This window comes from Danaus plexippus, chromosome 12 (assembly GCF_018135715.1).
Source record: "Danaus plexippus chromosome 12, MEX_DaPlex, whole genome shotgun sequence".
Lineage (NCBI taxonomy): Eukaryota > Metazoa > Arthropoda > Insecta > Lepidoptera > Nymphalidae > Danaus > Danaus plexippus.
In genome coordinates this window covers 3,572,032-3,579,284 of record NC_083545.1, presented here as the reverse complement: position 1 = coordinate 3,579,284, position 7,253 = coordinate 3,572,032, and positions in this window count along the sequence as shown.

Sequence of the window (7,253 nt, the reverse complement as noted above, 5' to 3'; positions counted from 1 at the left end):
AATATAAAATAAACTGCTTTTTTCAATAGACATGGTATTTAGTCCGAAATTTAATTTTTCAGTCATTCCAAAATAGTTTCAGATGTCTCATATAGATATGTATATGTCCTTGGAAGCGAGACCTGTAAATAGACGAAAAAACACTTACGAATAAATATTTTATTGTTCAACATAACAGATTACAAATAATAATATAATATAATTTTAACCAATATATAACTATAAAAATAATGTGAGTTTTAATCAATTACCCGTGACTATGATTTGACTTGGTTTGACTTTAACCCACAGTCGTTTTAGAAGAACATCTTTCAGTTGATTTTCCCTGGCCGGGAGATTCTCGGCCTCCCACATTTCAGTCTAATGACTTCAGTTAGACCAGAAGTCGTGGATACACGTTGATATACTGAAAGCTTATCTTCACCTATAGTAGCTAATTAGTGTATAGATTATTTATTACAGACAGTATGTGAAATAAAATAGACAAAAAGAATAGGCACGTTCAGTACACCGTTATTTATAGTTGAAATGAATAAAAAAAAAACATGAATGAAATGCTTTCAAATGCTATAGAGAGCTTCCAGTTAGTGTTCATAGTCTCATTTTGTCAACTTTGGTATTCTAGAGGTCTTGAGCATCATCAATAATTAATATGTCATTCCCTTAACACCTAGCGGGTTCTGCGTACAATCTCTAAAACTAAATCTAGACAACAAAATAAATCAAACAAAACTTTAAGGCAAAAAAATATAAAGGCAATAGGCCGGTTGGGCTTTTGCTTAGTCATGTTCCAGACTGCTTAGGACATCTGACCATGCTGTCAGTAGTAACACACTACGTGAAACTTAGCATAGTTCGAGAGTGGTGTTTGGCTTGTCCGTCTGATGATGCACCTCTGATGTATTCCATACACATTAAGAATACCTCGCTAAAAGTTTAGTATAGTAGAATTTTGAATTATCCTACATCAATTAGAGATTATTATCTTAGGACTTACAAATAAGATAGTGATTTTTTTTTGTTTAGTTCCCTTGAATGTTTATGTAACATAGAATATAACAAAACGATACTTTGAGAAGGCATCTGTAAATTGCTGTGCTATAGTCTGAAGTTAGTGGCCGATGCGATAATTCTGAAGAGCAGTAATGCGCAGTATTTCTATTGTTGATATCATATGTTCGTCACTTAGCACTCTAACAGTATGTTATTTTGAAAGGGCCGGACGAAAACAGTCTTCGCATATGGGCAACTTGTCAGAATTGGGAGTCATAATTTTGTACAAAATATTCGCCATCTGTCTTTCAAGGCCACAAAAGTAACATTTTTATTTTAATGTTACTCGGCCTTAAGATGTCCAGCATCGCAAAGTTAATGGGTCCTCTGAAATAAAGATTTACAAACTGTAACCCACTTTCTAGGGTGATGGTGGTGTAATTTCTATTACCAATCTGTATGTGTGAATTTTCTATACATAGTATTATAGTATATACATAGTATTATCAAGATGCACAAAGATAAGTATGATTTTGTGCCAAATAACACAACTACACTACCGTTTCTGACGATAGTTACTAACAGAATAGGCACCGTCTTGAAGAAAGTTTCTATGAAAAAAAAAACCTTCTAAACAAGTGAGAAGTCATGAGTTCGATTAAGAGCAACATTCCTTTCCAAATGAGTGTATATAAACTTGATTTTGATAGCGGTTTGTCGTATATTGGACAAAAGCAGAGGAGTATTAACAAGAGGGTTAGAAATCTTCTCAGATTTTAAAAATAGACATTCATTTTGACAACTTACAGATCTTCGTTTGTGAACTCGGATATCTTTCTATATTAATTTCTTTTCTATATAGCAGTTTCTTATTTCAATACAGAAAATCTGGCAGTTACGAGTATATAAAACGTGAGATCGTCTCATCAAAAATATAAAATCCTATTTCCGTGGCCATACTGGCACAGCTGACGATTGCTTAAGCTCAGTTTGCGAATATCGAGAGGAATCGTTGTAAAAAATTAGTGGATCCGTGAAGGTAGTAGACAAAATAGAACACTTACTGACAGAAAATTCCATCTCGGCTGCCCGTGACAATGGTGACTACGTAAGAGCCGAAACTTTAGGTGGGTTTTAAAAAACAATTTACGAAGTGGTAAATTTAGAAAGTGGAAATCAGAGTTTCATATTCATTAGATATTGAGAAACAGAAATAGAAATAAATGGATGGCAATAATACCATTGTTAAAAGCGTAAGAGAAGTGGATAGAAACAACGAGGATAATGCGCTAAGCGTTAGCAGCTTTGTATTTGTTTCTAAATACAAAGTATTTGTTTATTCCATTCTAAACGAAATGACAAATGGGTACAGTAACGTCATGACATTGAAAATACTAAGTACATAGTGTGGCTTGAAACCCTAGGAACCACAACAGAACTGGAAACTGAGACAGGGAAAGTTTTTGAAATGTGAAGATTTCATGAGATCTTTTCATAAAGGGTCTTGATATTTGTGTTGTGTCTACAGTTTCAGCTACATCATCATTTATTTTAGTAACAGTCTCTGATATTTCTTCTTAATTATTAATGATGAGGTAATCTGATACACCTAAAGCCACATCTGATGGATTTATTGAAACTAAATGCCGATCTTTTTTATAAGTTTTTATAAAAACGCTCCTTAATTTAATTGGAGTCATAGGAAGAGGTAGCGCGTATCCAACTATTTCTGCGATCTCGTATATCGACATCGTCTTGTCTTGAGCCGTTGCACAATAGTTGTTTAATGATGTATTTTCTCCAACATCTAATAAGTTGTTTGTATGTTAAGTATGCATTTTTTAATCTCTTTTTACTTTTTATGTATTTTTATCTTTCTCGCTCTTTACCTTTAGCATCCATTACACTTTTTTCTATTCTGTTTTAACACACATTTATTATGTTTGTTAGTTGTTCTGTCAATGTCTACGTTTGACACTCGTACAGTGAGCATGTTAGAATGCACATATTATAAACCTAAAACCATTTAAAAAATTTAACGAAATCCAGATTGTTCTTTGGGCCGATTTTCTTCAAGGATGTTGGCAATTCTTGACAGTATAATTTTTGATAATACTTTATAAATATTGGACATTAAACTAATGGAACTGTCACCTTTTTTGTGCCATAATATGATGGTCGATATAATTCAATTATCAGGCTTCTTTTTGGTTTCAATAATTCATTGAATATCTCTATAAACTTTGTAATGAGATCTGATCCGCGAGCTTTGTCATTCTTTGTTGTTCTTATAGCTTTTATAGTTCCTTTTTGAAATATTTCAGATAATCTTTTTATTGGCTAATGTATTATACTCTTTTACCGTTTTTTCCACCTTTTGGCTTTGGTATAGGTTTTTGTAAAACTCTGTAGCAGCTTTCAATATCTCTTCTATTTTCCTGGTTCTTTTACCATTTGTCTTTTTCGTACTTAGTATAAAATATTTTTTGATGCGCAGTTCATTCATTACCTTCTTTAGTCCTCCTGTTTTTTCTATGATTTTTTTATCGTAATAATTCATATCGTTATTCTTTCGCTCCGTAGTTGTTCGCTAATTATTTAGCTTCCATCTGTTAATTTGATGCGGTTGTCTTTAGTTTCTTTTCTCGTAACAGTTCCATACGTTTCTGTTACAGTTCTTCACTTTTATAAACCGAAATTTCTTTTTAAGTAATATAAATTTACGTTAAGGAACTCTTGTACAGATTATGCACAATAAACTTAGTATTATTAAAACCTGTTGAAAATGCAGAAAAATTATAGATAAAGGGGTTGATAAAAAGCACACTCAGGAAGCATTATATGTTAAAAGTTACAAATTATTAACGAATTTTTAAAATTTTTGTCGTAATAATTAGAAAAAACAATTGGAAAATCCTTTTCTTGTGTATAAGCTAAACTGAAAGTTTTTTTAAAATTTAAAGTAAGTTTTAGAATATTCTAGTCGTCTAGTCTGAATCATTCGTTTAATGGAGTGTAAGCTAATCCTATGAATTTGGTGTTTTTAATCATTGAAATGGAAGTGACATAAATCCATCGGATAGAAGGCACAAATACACTGCGAGACGAAAATGGATCCAACTACTATGGAATTTGAATACAATATGACTAATATACAGGGTTTAGCGATTTCATCGCACATTTTTCATGAAAAATACCTAAACCATATCCCAAAATAGACACAATTTTAATATTTCATATGTTTTGCTGAGCACAGACGTGGCTTAATTTGCAAGCAACTGAAATACTTAATAATAATTTTAATTTATGTATGTGTATCCGGAATTAATTTTTAGACATTGTTTTTAAAGTTAAATTTAGATTTATTTTCTTTATAAGCTAAAATATTTCATACTTTACAAATGTTATATAAAAAGGTAAACTGAAAATGTGCATTAAAAGTTTTGGTTAATGTAGTGTGTGCGTTGTTTTACATAAAAATTTTCTAAAAATAAAACAATATAAGAAAAAGTATTCTGCATGTAGTCACAAACTTTTCCACGTGCAATATAATGACGTTCTTGGAATCATTCCATAAAACGGTCCTGGAGCACTGTTGGAATATCCTAGAGGAAATGTTAGAATAAAGTATTAATTAAAGGATTTGCGGTGTTCAGAAAAGAATGTTTTTAGTTTTTAAGGACTCCAGGACTTGTAATATAATAAATGATCATTATAAAAACTGACAGGAATCCATCTTTTTTAATAGAAACTTTGTTACAATTATATATCATTTTTCCAAAACATTTAATGACGACACTAAAACACACCCTTATTTATTATTTCATTTTAATTTCATTGACCTTTCTAAGAGAGAATTTAAGCGATTATTAATGCCTTTAGAAATTTGAATGCGTAAAGCAAAGAAGGATGAAAATTTTAATATCGGATTTCTGGTTTATTGGATTGAAAAGCTTTGTATGGTATTTTGTCCTATAAATTTGTAGTTTTTATTATAAAGTTATGAGTTCAAATAACCATAATAGTGTGGATGAAGCGTTGTAATTAATGCAACATCATTAAGCAGAATTACGGATTCTCTCATTTACATTTTTAACAAGTCTCCTTTATTAAATGGTTGTTATAGAATTTAATTACTGTTTTTGTCACTAGAAAATTTTATAGTTCATTAAGCGCTGGTGGAAAATAAAATAAGGAAATATATCCTTATTTTATAGTAATTATATTTTAGCTAAGAATGCAAATTTATATGGTACAAAAAAAGAAAATTTTATCGCGGAGCTCATTAAGAAAACTCGCACTAAAGGCTTTTAACTATGGCATGATATTTTATAAAAGTATAATACTATTTTTTTTAGAAAATAATAATTTATTGTTGTTACACTTTTTGTTACAGTTTTTCCTAATGTAAATGTTTGTTACTTATAAATTCAATATTAGTTTATATATTAAAAGAGTGCTGTAAATATTTATTCTTTTAATGGACAACTAAGAAAGTGTACTACTAGTGTAGACGGTATATATATATATATATATATATGTTATAAATGCTTCACGCATTTTAACAATATTCCCTGAAAAAGATGGGTTTAATTTTTATTAATAGATAATTTGATTAAAAGGTATATAGTTCAAAGGAATTTTCATTACAGTTTTGTGTAAATTAATTGTTGTGATGCTCATGTTAATTACCACCTATGCGCTATCTTGGAAAATATATTGCAATGCCTTGGTCAGATAACAAAATAATATATGTTAGACGGTTTTAATTTTATTTAATATCTTAGTATCATTGATGTGTTTTCAATAATATTCTAGTCAACGTTCAAATTAAGCGTAAAAATTTTCACCTAGTAGTTCTTTTATAGTAGAACAATTGTTGCGGATATAACTGTTGCTATATAAATCGAAAGACGAATCGACGTTAAAGTACGGATCTCTAAAAGCCGACACAGTTGGCTATAATATTATATTTAATTAAGATCCCTATTACCTCATTCATAATATTAATTTTTCTATGTTTTATTTTTATAGAATCAGGGAAACTTATCTCTATCGATTGTATAGGTAAGTACAATATTAGTTTAGATATAAAAATATTTAATAATAAATGAGTCTTTAAATCCTTAATTGTGAATATTCTTATAATACAAATATACAATTTAATTATAAAAACAACAACCATGTATTTGGTGAACAGCACTTATTCATATTTCATGTTTGAAATATGAAATTTCATTTATTTATCACAAATTTATTTTTAATTAAAATAGATCCACATAATTTCCATAAAAATCTTTTAATTTCCTTACATTCGATTTGTTGGAAATAAAGTTGGTATTTCAACAAACTGTCTAAGTTGGCTACAAGGGTCTCGCGAAGTTCTACATGCTTTGTAAGCTCAAGACACAAACTCAAACTGCCGAGTTCATTTATTGATAATAAATAAAGCTTCAAAGATCCTCAATATTTTTTGATATATTTAGTATTTTAAATTTTAATGATGCCAATAGAATACTCTTAAAATAATTAGTGTTAAGTTATCATTTTAAGATTTTTTATATATTTTTTAGTAATATAAAATTGCTTGTATTACTAAAGAGCCGTGTGCTTCGTAGCTTTAAAAGTTTATTAATTACTTTACAACAGTAATAAAAGTTATACAGAAATAAACAGAAAAGTTCAGAATTAAAGTGTATGAATTCTCAGCACGTTCATAATACTTTATTTAGTTTCGGGAAACTCAAACTAAATTCGGTATTGAAGGGATTAAGGGGAGCGTTACGTGTTTAAGATATAAGTCGGTGTAGTGAGTTATATTATTAGAAATATTGTCTGTATTATGATCGGTAGCGAGGGCACGTATCAGAGGCTATTTATTAATTTTGAAAGACGGAAGTATGAGTATGTAAGCGATTCTGTATTTTGTACAAATATTTACTCAACCTTTTCCTTATAGGAAGAAATATTTGTGTTTTGCAATGATATAGAATAAATATACAAAGATGGTCGAGTTATATACTTTGTATAAAGTAATACAAACATCGATATTGTACCAAGAATGAAGTGTATTTATTCCATTCAGAGAATTCAAATGACATGATAGTTTGTTAGAATATTGCTCTTCAGTGATATGGCTTTCATCGTTAAAATATGTATGTTCTTCGTTATAAATATTTAATTAATAAAAGTAAATGAGAGTACTAAATAATTATCTTAAATATTATCACATCTTTTTGCATAATTGTCTCATTAAAAAT